We start from the raw sequence: 15,159 nt of genomic DNA on the forward strand, positions 1-15,159 counted from the left end.
AATATCAAAAAATATCACAATATCTTTCCTCTTACAGAACAAGGTCTATTGTAAACCTCAACTGTATTTCCTCTAATTATCCAAGTGAAAATTTATATAGTGCGTTTTGTAGGCCAAAGACGGGGCTTTCAGATGGTTGTACATTTTCCCAATGTAGCAAACAAAAAGGGAGAAAGGGAATTACATTTTTTGTAGCTGGCAACACTGCTACCACACAGTCGCAAACTCTTAAAATAAACATTGGTACACCACTAATATATTCTACAAGTATCATCGCGATACTTAAGGAACACAGCTTCTAATTACAAATAAATAGATTACGATAAACAGAAAAGTAGTGAAAAACTAGAAAAATCAAGGCTTAGAACCTAATACGAATCTTTCGTGCGCCCTCTAATGACCCCATTCTAACGACCTGTACCTACTTTTATTTAGTAAGGACCACTATTTCACTGGCGTAAGTTTATTTGCGCTCGGACGTATTTATAAACAAACATTTCGAATTTACTGTATTGTTCAAATTTAGAAAAAACTAATTTCCTTAGCTGGCAACACTGTACGCGAGCCGGTCCACTTGATCTCAGCAATTAGGTATCCATCCGAGATATCTACTTGTCAAGCCATAAGAGGATCTGTCTACAACGAAGGGAGCTATAGGAAAAAAAATGATAATCGAAAATTCTCTATTGTTTGAATTTGGACTGAAATTTGAGAACAAAAGTCGACACCCAGAGGAAAAAACTAATATGATAAACTATGGTCCAACCATATTCGGCTAAAGAAATCCCAATATCTTAATTAGTGTCCAGCTCGACGGCAGAACTTTTTTTGTCTTTCTGCGATGAGCTTATGAAAGTCAAAAGTTGTCAGCAGGAATTCTGCACAGGAAACACTTGTTTTTTTTTTTTTTTTTTTTTAAATACGCTTTACGCGACGTAAAAAAACAGTTCAAACTATATTGATCTGAGTGGTCACTCCATTTAATGCAGAAAATTAACAACATAACACTAACTACACTAAAGAATAATGATAATTCATATACGAAAACAAGAGAAGAAACTATGCTTAAACTGTCAAATAAATTCGTTCCAAGAGATGACGTAAATGAAGAAACAGACCAACAACGAAAACTAAGAGAAGACTATATTTAAATTATCAGAAAAGAACATGAAGACCAAATAGTCCTAGTAACAAATGAGGAAATCGAACAAGTAATAAAGAAATTGAAATCAGGAAAAGTCCATGGATTAGACGGAATAAAAAATGAAACTTATAAAAAGAAGAAAGAAATATGGATACCTTATCTAACTAAATTATGCAATACTCTGCTAAGGAAGAGAAAATTTCCGCTTTCTTGGAACGAATCAAAATTAATAATATTAATGAAAAGTGAAAATAGAGACCCAACAGATGTAAGCTCCTACAGACCAATATGCCTCCTCCGGAATATTTCCAAAATTTATGAAAAAACAATAGCTTCCAGATTACACAAATATAGGAATATTGAAGGAGATAACTTGCAATACGGCTTTAGGAGGGGCAAATCAACCGAGGACGCTCTAAATGCTTTTGTAGACATTTTGGATCGCAGGAGCGCAAAAAGGCATGTATTAACCTTGTTTGTAGATATAGAAGGGGCTTTCGACAATCTGTGGTTTCCCTCGCTGGTACGAAGACTAAGAGAGCTAAAAATACCAGAATACCTAGTGCACACAATAAAAGATTATTTTCAAGACAGAAAAATAATAATAAAAGAAGAGAATGGAGATATAAGCATTAATACACAAAAAGGATGCCCACAGCGATCTATTCTAAGCCCATTGATGTGGGATATTGAATTCCAGCCATGCTTGGAAGCATTAAACAAAAATAAATGCGTAGATAGAGTGATAGCCTTTGCAGATGACCTAGCAGTAATAACATCAGCAAACACAAGAAGTGAATAGAAGAAAACTCAAAAGAAATAATAAGAATATTGCAAGATTGGAGTACAGAAAGTAAACTAAAATTATCCAAGAAAAAAAAACAAATATATGATTTTCGGAACAAAACTGGCAAGGGACCCAACCATCAAAATTGGAGAAGAAAAAATAAAAAGAGTAAGCGAATTCAAATATCTTGTCATTCAGGTAGATGATAAACTAAATTTTGGACATCACATAAATTACATTAGTGATAAAGGACAGAAAGTTACCAATAAACTAATAAATATAGCAAGTAATAAATATAAGCTTCCACGAAAAATAATAAAAATATACCACGACTCAATTTTTGGGCAACTATGAATTATGCTGCCAGCGTTTGGGCTCACAGGTTGTAAGAACTCTAATGCACTAAAATTGAAAATAGAAAGACCCCAAAGAAGCATAATGATCAGACTAAGCGGGGCATTTGGTACTACTCCCCACACTGCACTAGCTGTATTGTTGGTGTTAAAACCAATGCATTTATAATAATAATACGGGCGGCAATGTATTGGTTTAGAAAAGGAAACAAAAGTAGGGTACAGGACCTAATAGGGAAAGAAATAGATAACATACAAGACATAGAGCAAGAAATATTAGAAAAGTGGCAACAAGACTGGAATAACTCAGAGAAGGCAAGAAGAACACATAAATTAATCCCAAACATAAGTGAAAGACTAAAATGGAACCATTTTGAACCATATGCAGGCCTTGTCCACTTCCTCACAGGACATGGGCCCTATGGCCAATATGTTCAAAGGTCTGGCTTAAAAGAAGAAGGGAACTGTGATTGTGGTGAGTTTGGAACTCCGGAACACTATGTAATGTGGTGTCCCCTACTAGAAGATCGAATGAACGAGAGGAACAATATAAGAGCAGGATGATTAGAGGATATTATTAGCGAAGAGAAAGACTTTAAAGTACTGAATAGAATTACGGCTGAGTTTTCCGAACGGAGCAAAAAACAATATGAAGAAACGAATCTAGCAAACAGGAACCAATAAGAAATTAACAGATAAATGAATGAATTAGATTGAATGTGTTAACGTGTGTATGGGGCGTTCCTTTCGGACCGGGAGTCTCCTCAAGGATTGCTGGTACTCCGCATGCCCCGGAAGGAAGCGCGGGAGTAAAAGTGAGCTCGACACATCCCCGGACAGACCGGATTGGAACTCCGGATGCGTCGGACCGGAGTGAATTTCGTGTTTCGGTGGTGGGTCATAGTGCATTCAAATATACAGCACATTAATATCTCATAGAATTAAGAAATGAGACAAATGAACTCGGGTAAAAGAAAACAGTGACCGTCCGCGTTCTTGTTGCGTACGCGCCGCTTTCGGTTACGGTGCACACGGCGGTGGAACACAACTGACCAGGGCCCGCATTAAGTGCTCCGAGTGGGTCCTGGACCCCAAGCCGTTGTATTGGGGGCCGTGGACATACGTAAAACAACCGAGGAACATATATCAAAAACAAAATTATCTCACATGAGATAGACAAGATTTAACGAAGAATGCACGAAAAGAACGGAACAGTGTAGTGTGTGTAGTGGAATTAGACGTTAAACTGTGTTTCACACACAGGAGTGTGACAGTGTATTAGTGTAATATTATAAATACCAGTGTGGACAGTGTTTAATAGTGATAAGTGAAGTGTGCGTTTAGTGATTGTAGGAGAATGTGGTAAATTAATAAAAAAAACATACAGGAGAGAATCAAATTATATACAAAAGTGAAAAACCATATCAAACAAGGACAAAATGAACGAAATGAAACAAAGAAGAAGAGTAAATATTAGATGGATGGGCTAAGTATAGACTAAAACCAATGATGATGATATTTATGATAGGATCAATGTTAAGCTCGACTTGAGTCAGAATGTAGAGTAGATTAGTTTGATTAGATAAAGGAGACTTAAATAATCATTAGAGAATAGTAGTTAGTAGTTAGGATTTGCTGTTTTTTAATTTAATTTTGTTTTGTTTTGTCTGTTCAATGTGTTGTGGCTTCGTAACCGCACCCTCGTCCTGGTCCTTGTCCCCGCTCTAAAAAAAAAAAAAAAAAAAAAAAAAAAAGAAAATGAATGATGAAATAAAGAAGATAGAGGAGATTGCAATGATCATAGCCCGTTTCGGTTGAAATCTTCGGGGGCCGAAACCGAAGAGGCGCGTCTGAGCAAATCAATCCATTTAAGACATCTACATATAGGAGGCATGTTTTTATACTTTTCTGTTGGCTATTTTATGTCCTCTGATAATTTTTCTGCACAGGTGCGGCAAATTTTGTGCGATCAAATTGCAGATCACGACATGTTCTAACATGAGGGTATCCACAAGGTGCGAATTAAAAAGTGACACCCATCCGTGCCAGTTTGGCTCCTGGGTTCGAAAGTGTTAAACATATGACTTGTTTCAATTATAAACTTCCTAATTAATTTAAAAATTCAATAATACTTGGAATCTTTTATTATATAGAAAATCTTTAATTAAACATTTCTGGATAATAGTCCATGAGGATAATAGTCATACATATAAACGAATTACAATGTATATTACTTGAAATTCTTCAATCACTTTCCCATTCTTAGGACCACATGTACAGTTCTTTTGACCAATTAAAATCGCATAACAAATTGTATTTTACGGCTTCTGTAAAATCTACAACTATTTTTATATGCGTTCTTTCATTTACAAATACATTTTTCTTCTACAAGAATTACAGTCACATACTAATACTATCACATACTTTGTTTATTTTTAGTAAGTCATCTTGATCGTGATACATTTCCATATTTCCACATCTTATTCTCATAAAAGCAAAACAATCTTCGTACATCATAAAATAATAATTTTCTAGCCCATCAATAATTTTAAGTTCCTATTTTCTTTTGGAAAATTCCCGTTTCCGCCATTCTTAAGATATTAATTTTTAAATTACAATTATCAAATTTACAGTTATTTTTTGTTATTATCGCGTTATATCATCCTCAAAGATTCGACTAGATACAGCTCTTTGAATGTATGGACGTACAATAAATGAATATACAACATTTGGATCTTAGGCTTGTATTCTATTATTGGAATTCTTCTCTCAGTACGATTTATTGTTATTTTTACATCAAGTGGGACAGATTCACCTGCTCCTGATTCTGCCCAATTACACAAAACATCATTAACATTATTAGTATTTGTTAACGTAACTTCCAGTCCTCCTATCCAGGTATCTTAATCTTAATGGAATTAAGTCACTAATTTACTTTCTTAGTCCAAATTTATTGTACGCTTCGAAACCAGCATACTTTAAACATGATACTTAAGGTTTAGATATTGCAAAGTTCAAATTACAATTGCAGTTATTCCTGGAACTTCAATCTTATCTATAACAACTCAATACTTCTTAATTTATATTTACGAAAAGAAGAGCGGTAAGAAATATTATATAAGTTTTATTCTATCGTTATCAGTTATCACCAAATGTTTCTTCAGCTTGAGCACCTATAACGTCAAATTTTATATAACAAATTTGCTCTGTGATGGTAAATAAATTCATCTCCTACATCAAAATCAAATTTATTATCATTGTTAGGCTCATTCACATTATTAAAAGTTCTTCTGTTTCTTGGAAAACTTTGCAACTCATAATTTTCAATACTATCGATTTATAATAGACAAATTATTGATTTGCAAAAGTGTAGCTTTAGTTGCTCCACGAAAATCAATCAAGTTCTTATTCTAATCTATTATTTATCACTTGTTATAGGAAGGAATAAGCGATACGCAGATTGATATATAATACTATCCTTAAACTATTTATTTCTTTTAAATTGGCATAAGTTCTGTCTCTCTGTGACTATAATCATTATATTTAACAAACATACGACAAGATACATTACAGTGAACATTAAAGGATAGAACTTTGGATCCAGGAACTATACCTGTTTCAATTATTACTCTATTTCTTATATGATCGATCAATATTATGGTTATGAATTGAGATTTTAAATAATCGTTAAGGTACTTTAAGCTGTATTGTCCCGTTAGATATAAGCATAATTTCATTTCTGTATGTGAGCCATGCATTATGTATAACGTTTGAAGTTAAACATGCACTATAAAAACTTACTAATCCTATGTTTAAATCAATATAGCTGGAACCTAATTCATAATGTAATTTCTTTTTCAAAATAAATGTAGGCCTATCACAAGTTAACTTAAACATTTCAATCATTTATTATTTAATAAATGAATGAGTTTAATTTACTTGAAGATATTCCAAGAGAGAAAGTACTAAATTTAATAGAAGATATCATACTAAAATTCTAATACAATTTAGAACAAGTAGAAACTATGTTTTGTTAAATGTGTTTATTATAGTTTAACAGAAAATCAGAATTATTATCTGCAACAACTGGTTTTATTAATGTATTTGTCCCTTCCTTAATCGTATTTTTGTTATAGTATCTGAATTCCATAGCTTTTCTCCTTTGCATATCTAGCTACTATCCATTTCATAAAGATAGTCCCTTGAATTCGCAGTGCTGCCGTGACGTCCAGTCAAAACTTATATTGCATAGTCGTTCCTCATTGGAATTGTTGGAATGTTATCTTTTCAATACTTAAGACATACAAATTTTCTTTGTACTGTGTAGTGAGAAATAAAAATAAAAATTTATGAAAAAGTGCGTATTTTCTCGTACTTTTTTTGGTGGATCAATGTTTATAGGACTATATCTCGAAAAGGAGATTACATGAAATAATTTCGTGTGCACGATATGTAGATGCATATATTACCTGTAAGTTCTGAAAATTTCATTACTCAACATGTAGTAATATTCTTGTTATTCAGTAAAAAGTGAGACATCATTATCTCTGAATTGCCACGGTGTATTAATAATCTAAAAAAAAAATTTAGAAAGATCTTAAAGTAGCTTTTTCAACCAAACTGTTTTGACTTGTTTTAAAAGATAAACAATCACAAATACGACATTATGATTTTCTCTGCTTTGCGCCCTTCGGTATCGCAGTTTATACGCTGTGCTACGTCACCACATTTCCCTGGCGCGTATACACTCTCAGCCGGACGGGTATTCAAACTTCTCACGCACACTGTCCGGCACTTCTTAGAGATATTTTTAAAATTTAATGTCTCCACAGAGTTTAAACCAATTTCTTACAAATTAGCAGGATATAGAGTAAATGTGCCAAATGTTCAAAATTAGAAAAGCGAACTCTTATTTTGTTTGAATTTCCATGTGAGGGTCCTCAAAATTTTGTTGCTTTTTGTCAGTTTTCCACTTATTGCACGCAATGTAAAATAAGCTTGCACAGAAACAAATACACGCATAAGGTTTATTATATGATACAACCTTAGTTAGTATGTAATATTGAGTTTAAACTTCACAGAAAATCTGTTTTCAGATCTAGGAGTCCCAGTACTTTTCTTTAGTGTTGTACATTTCAAAGCACTTTTCCACGCAAGGTTCAACTTTATATATCAGACAATAAACCAGGGATGCAAATAAGGAACAAAAGTTTACTCGCCCAAGAAAAAAGTTACTAGCCCACATCACATAATAAAAATAATTTACTTAACTTCCGTACTATATTATTAAATACTCGCCCGCGCCAATGAAGCACACGCCTCGGGCGAGTGGTTATTTGCATCCCTGCAATAAACGCTAATATTTATTAAAAACTTCCTTTCACCGTGCGGATGCTACGCACTTTGCATCTCCTTTGTCCTACTCTGTTAGAATTTGCAGATATTGTGGTGAAACTCTTTATGGGTAATGGCCCCTAGTTACCAGCCTTCTACCGGGTGAAGGTTATTGTACTTCAATGCCTGTTGAGTGCAGTATTTTATCTGCTACATTCGCATAAAAAGTTCGAAGTGCAATATGCTTTCCTGCTTTCTTCCTGTACAATATGTGAGCATTGACATGTGTGATAAGTCAAACGGCAGAAAAGACAGCTTCTTCCACCACTTGACAGACATACTAATAGATCTTGCGTACTTGATTTGTAAAGCTAGCTTACGTACAAGGCATATGTGAATAATTAGTGTAAAAAGTTCCTTGTTTTCAATTGAAGTAACACGTTTTCATTTAGAAAACAAAGATTTTTGTTTTAGTAAATTTTGTTTTTCTCAATCTGCTGTTTTGCGTATTGATTCATTTCTTTTACTACTATTCCTGGCGGAAGCTCGTGTAGTTCTGATTCCACGTTAATCAGTAGGTCCACGTCTCATATAGCCTCGCTGCTGAACAGGACGTTAAACTCAAAATCAACTCAACTTTTCTCTTTACTATAAAACTTCATCGGTAAAAACAGCTGAAACACTTTGTATGCGGAATACTCTGAAGATAGCCCGACATTTTGAATAATTCTCGGGACACCACTAAACAGGGGTTTTGCATTTACTTGAATTTTATCGCTCCAAGCTACATCAGAATCTGCCTTTGAATAGGAACGACGCGTTTTTTCTCTCTTTCCCGGCGCAGTCTCAGGTTTACTTGAGACAGAGTTCACTCCCGGATATGCCACTGAGCACAGAATAATCGGTGTCATTAATTATTAACCCACAGTCGTCTGAGTCGGAGTCATTCATCAGGTCTGCAAATTCATTATTGCTAAATATTTTGCCTATTCGTCGTCTCATTGCAATGAACCCATATGATGTGAGTGCGTGTGTAAGTTTTTGACGCCTACGAACCTAAGGGAAGTGTTGAAGACGTAATCAGTGCGACGTGATTAGACACAAATACAGCCCTCGTCACCTACTCATTTCATTGTTTTCTTTCGTTGAAAGGAAACAAAGGACCCATTCTGTGTTACTGTACATTCGGCAGGGGAATTAATAGCAGAACTTGGGTGAAATCGTGGTTGCGAAGGCAGTACATTTCTTTTTAACCTTTAACATGTCCGTAAGCTGGAAAGTGTGTATACTGATATATCTTGAGGTAGAAATGGAGCCATTGTTAATAAGTATTCAGGAAGATAGCAGGAGCAGGATGAGCCAACAAAACAATGACGAAAGTGAATGAAGTAAATAGATTAAGAGATGAGTTTTTGCATGTGTTACTTCAATGTTTTATTTCGATTACATTAAGATGTGTACACTGATGTTCAATAGGGTGACCAGACATACTCTTTTTAAGAGCATTATGCTCTTTTCGAGGTTCATGTACTCTATACTCTTTTTTCCTCCCAAAAATATCGAATTATACTCTTTTGTAGGATTTTCAATTTCTTTTAACGTTTAATGCATTTTCCCATTGAAAATCGCATTTTTTTTCCCTGTAAAAACTTGGACATTGACAACACTGCTTAATACTTCGTAGTAGCAGACCCGCTGCGCTGTGCTGCGTTTCTCGTCCTCGTTGCATTGTAGGGTTGCCAGATTTTATTTTTGCAAAGGAAAAAAATAATAATACAGTATAATTAAATTGTCTTTTATTAGTTAGTACTAAAACTATAGTAAAGACGGAAAAATTAAAGTGATAAATTTATCCAAACTCAACGTTTTAATTATTAAATTGTTAATTAAATTGATTGAGTACCTGGAATGATTTATATTTTCAGAATTCATATCTGGTATTCCTACAGTTCATGGCACGGGGTTTTGTTTTCCCTTCAACGTGATTCAGTTCTTGGTAGTGGGAATCGCGCAGTGATTATTATTCTAATTAACGTGCGTACGTACACTCAATCAATTATATTATTCGAGGATTGGAAGGATGTATTTTATTAACAATGTCGCGAGGAAAATATCAATATAATCAAGCATTTGAAATAAGCTATCCTTGCATTAAAAGGGCCTTCAGTAACGATGTTTACAAAGCATGGTGCACGGTGTGTAAGAAGGAGTTCTCTATAAAAAATAAAGGGAAATATGATATAGAACAACATATAAAATCTAAGTCGCACACTAAATGCTCATCAACTTCCGAAACGGGTAAGTTGGATAGTTTTTCACCACAGAATCCTCAGAAGACCTAGATTTAATTTGACTAGAACTTGTGTGGTCAAACCATAATGTTAAACATAACCACTTTTTTAGAAGCATGGACTGCACTAGCAAACTTTTGAAATCAACACTGAATAAAAATGTACATGTGCGAGAACAAAAACGGAGGCCTTGTTAACAAATGTGGTATGAGTGTGGTCAGAAAATATTTTAAGTAATAGTGTTAAAAAGGCTTCTTTCGTTGTTGTTGCTTGTGATGCTTCCAATCGTAAAGCAACCGAACTCATGCCTGTTTTAGTGCGATACTGTGAAGTAGATACTGATATTAATGTAAAAACATGTCTTCTAAAAATTCATATCAAATGAAACCTCGGAAACTGTGGCGAACGTATAAATGAATACATTACGTCAGTTTTGTTTGGAAAGTAAAGTCATCGATTTTGCAGCTGATAATGCACCAGTCAATTTTGGAAGCATAAAATATAAAACAACAGGAAACGTGCATAGCGAACTAGAGTGCAGGTTGAAGAAAAATGTTTTGGCTATCGGGTGTGGGGCTCATATTCTTCAGAATGGAATTTCTGTGGTGTGTTCGAGAGTAATACCGATCGATGTTGAAAATTTGGCTTTTAAAATATACAACCATTTTAGTATTTTTACTGTAAGGACGGAAAATTTGAAAAAAACTTTTTTGAGTTCATTGGCTGTCATCATGAGGGTCTTTTGTATCACTCAAAGACGAGATTCGTGTCTCTGCTTCCGTGTGTAGAAAAAATTATACGTCAGTATGAACCACTTAAGGGGTACCTTTTGAGTGATGAAAATGCTCCAATAGCTATAGTCAATATCTTTGGAGACGAAACAAGTGAGTTGTGGTTGTATTTCCTGCATGCTCAGCTAATCTTGTTCACTGAAACAATTTCAAAAATTGAGAGGGAGGATGTAACAGCGACTGAAGTTTCTGTTGAATATTTTGAACTTATGAGGAAATACAAAGATAGAATTGAACAAAATTCTTTCCGTTTTCTGCTAGAAATTTACTTACGAAACTTGTAAAAGAAGGAAATATAAAAGAAGAATATGCCTACTCAGTGTCAAGAAGGTTTTACGTTGAAGTGATAACATACTTAGAGATGTGGTCACAACGTTTTTTCGGAGAAGTAAATAAGATGAAACATATACTACTGGACACATCAGTTACCTATGAAGAATTTCAGGAGTTGTTTGCATATTCCTATGAGCAGGTAAAACATGTAGACAGTTCATTGGAATTGAGTGATAATGATATTTTTGACACTTACTGTGCAAAATCCAGATGTGTTAAAGAACACCTTGAACAATGGAGAGAGAAAAGAGAGACAATGATGAGCAAATGGAAAATAGTGTACAAAGACTTAGTGCGGGCTGGGTCAAATTTAAAAGTGATTGTGCCACTCGTGCAATTCTTGTTTACTTTACCGGGCACTAATGTTGATTGTGAGAAGCTCCTCAGTGCTATTAACACTTACTGGAGCGAAGAAAAAAGTCAACTCACAGTGTCGACCCTGGAGCAAGTGATGAAAGTGAAGTTCAATGTAGACATGAACTCTGAAGAGTTCAGACTGGCAATAAAGGATGACATTAACTTACTCAAGAAAGCAAGATCGTCGCAGAAATATAAATGATGGTGAGTTAAACTGTTTTAAGTATTTAACTCATTTGCATAAAATACTGTAATTCATCTTGTTTTCATACTTAATATAATTTTTCTTGGAAATACTTTTTTGTATTTAAAAATATCTGGTCACCCTATGTTCAAAATTATTGTTGCATATCTATAACTGTCTTCTTCTAAGAATATAATTTGATAATGATCTTGCAGGGTACTTTTAATACTGATAGTATATGTGTAGTCTGAAAATGTATATTTGTGGAAAATTTCATAGGAAAAGAATTATAAATACGAAAATTAGCATGGGTAAAACAAAATGTTGCTAAATGGATTTAAAAAGATATTTTCGTTTTATTGTTCTTATTTACTGCTCTTTTGAGATGAAATTTTCCACAAACATGTCTTTGCCGATTATACACATACTAACATTATAAGAAATACCAGGCGAATTCGTTATCAAATCATATTCCTACAATAACATATTTATAGACATGCGACAATAATCTTGGACATGAGTGTACATGCATTATTATTATTTTTATGATGTTGTGAAAGGATATAATAAATACTATTTCTTATTACATTCTTATGAAGTAGGCTTCACGCTACAAGCTTCCTGAACGAGAGTACACTGCACGACAGCGTTGCCGCACTTCCAGTTACTGTATGTTGTTTCTTCATATAAGCGCGGGGAAATTAAAGATTGGGCTGCAACATGTCTCACCGCTTAACGCAGAGAATATGTTGAAGTAAACCTTTTTTTTTTAAAAAAATAAATACTCTACCAACTAAACCCTTTTTTGTTAATAGTTCCAAATATTTGGAACACTGGACTTCCAAATTTTCGAACAGCGTTTTGTACGTTTCTCTACCATGGTAAAGGAGATCAGAGCGTCGTACATTTGTTTTAATTACACAAAAAGTATCAAGTGATGAAAATTGAACTTTTCACAACTTACAGTTAATGGATGCATCTACATATCGTACACAGAAAATTATTTCACGTGATCTCTTTTCTGAGATATAGTTCTATAAACATTGATGTACCAAAAAAGTACGAAAAAATACGCACTTTTTCATTAATTTTTTATTTTTTTTCTCACTACATAGTACAAAGAAAATGTTTATGTCTTAAGTATTGAAAAGGTAACATTCCAGCAATTCAAACGAGGTACGACAATGCAATATAAGTTTTGACTGGACGTCACGGCAGTACCGCGAAGTCAGGGGTCTATCTTTATGAAATAGATAGTAGTCTTTTGTACCCCACCAACGAATTAATTATTCTAATATTACAAAACATGTAAGGATTTTTTGGAGAAACGAAATTGCTTCTGCGTTTATTAACGACGTAAATGTTTCTGAACGTCCAAACTGAAATCAGCTGAAGTTGATTGACGTTTTTCTTCTATCACTTGTAGCATACCATCCTTTCGAGTTCAAGGAAAACGAAGAATGGATGTGTACAAGGAAAAAATTATATATATAAATATACCTATTTATATTATTAATATTAGAGTATATCATTTGTTAAAATAATAAGTTTGCTGTTGTAAACTATTTCTTTTTTTAAAAAGAAAAGAAAATTTGAAAGAAAAATGTATGGAGGAATAGACTGAAAATAGTTCAACTATTGACAACTGGAGAAAAAACGAGTTATGCGCGCAATTGTTTAGGGGGCGTGGCCAAACGCGCCGATATCTTCCTGATAGCGTGACTATTGGTTACGTTGTCTAGTATCTTGGTGTTTCCGGAGATGTGGAGTTGTTTTCTGTTAGGCGTTCTCTGCTTAGATCGTTTGAGCAAATAGGATATGTTGTTTAATACATCTACTTGGGAAACTCGGTGTTCCGTGCCAGAGAAGTTAATACTGTTCTTCATTCTTTCTGAGTTAAGTATTATATTAAATTTCACAAGTTGGAATAAGTTTTCGGTGATTCATGAAGAATTTGGAGAGAAAAAGGTGATATTTGTGGAGCTAGAAAGTTACAGAGCCGTATAGGGAAAGTGTGTAGTGAATATAAAGTGATTATAAATCCCTCATGTTACTTTAGTTTGCGTGCTCTGAGTGTTAATTCAAAGTATTTTTTACGTCAGTTTTCTCAGTTATTTCTTTCTGAAATATTTCTTTTTTTTTTTTTTAAAAAAAAAAAAGAAAATTACAAAGAGATAAAATTAATAGTGTTGGACAATCTGATATTGAAATAGAGCGATTGCTGGATTTGACCTCGTTTCAGCCAGTAATTCGAAAGAATTGTCCAATTGAAAAGCTCTTTAAAGGCGTAATTTGTTACTTGAATTTTTTTTGAATCGCGATAATTTTTAGAGAAAATTTATCTGGCACTGAGCAAAGAATTGCTTTCTTTGTTAGTCATTAATTCAGTCAAAGAGGCCTTGGTTTCCATTGAAGGACGGACGTTTGAAGGTAAAATTCACACAATCTAGCTATAGGTGAGTGACTAATTTGATTTATATTTAAGAAGTAGTTGTGTCACGTTAACAGTGTTGATTTTGTGCGGTTGTCAGTAGAGTTGATTCCAAAAGGGATAAAATTCTCGGACCTTTGCATTGTCCTGAAAGCTTAATAAAATTCCTCCCAATTTAAGTGGCGATATACATTTTCTTGATTTTTGCGGAAAACACGGATTGAGACTAGAACCATTCCCGGATCCAGTATTTCCTATTTCTTATTTGTATTTTCTTTGCAGCTATTTGATTCAGTTCTTATACTGAGAGAAAAATTAATATCTTTTCAAAGAATACGAATATTTCTCGATTTTTCTCTTCAGTTTTCATAAGGGTTTAAGATTCGCTATTTTGAACAAGAACTTAATTAATATTCAATTCTTGAATTAATTTTAATCATGGATTGTTCTTTAAAAATTGTAAGAAGGATGATTCAGACAAATTTTTGTTAATTAAGATTTGATGACTGCGAGTGGAGTTTAGTAGTATACTGGATAGAAAGGAACAGTAGGTTTTTTGCTAAAAATTCAAGATTTAACTGGATTATTAACTGTTAATTTTTGCTTTATTCTGAACAGTATAATAACAAACTGGATTTTAAGGAATACTTAATATTAAAGCCAAAGATAATATTGATTGGATGGAATTTAGTCAAATTATTAACTTACAGTGAAAATAGTAATTTTTGATTGTTATTTATTTAATGATTGAATACAGTGTATATGTACTATCCTAACGTTTTAGCGCATATACACCTCCCTCATTTTGTCAATAAAATTCTTCTTATTCGAAACTGAAACAGTGTGTTGGTTTGTTTACTCTGTTTATGTTTGAAGTGTTTACCTTTTTGCCTTTGCAAGTGAAATATTGGATCTGTGGTATTTCCTTTTGCATCTAGGTGGTTTCGCGATACGGAGCAGCCCCACTCTGTCAAGCCCGCTCTGCCAGGCTTTGTCAGCTGAGCCCGGGTTGACAGTTTGTGTTATTTTTTTATTTTTTTATTTTTTTTAAAACTCTCAATTTGGTTTCGTTTGGACGGGGCTAGGCGGAAGGGGGCGTTACACACTATTCTTTCAAACTTCTTAATGAAAATATTTTCATGGGGTTTGACAGC

This window comes from Thermobia domestica, chromosome 9 (assembly GCF_964235325.1).
Source record: "Thermobia domestica chromosome 9, izTheDome1.hap1.1, whole genome shotgun sequence".
NCBI lineage: Eukaryota > Metazoa > Arthropoda > Insecta > Zygentoma > Lepismatidae > Thermobia > Thermobia domestica.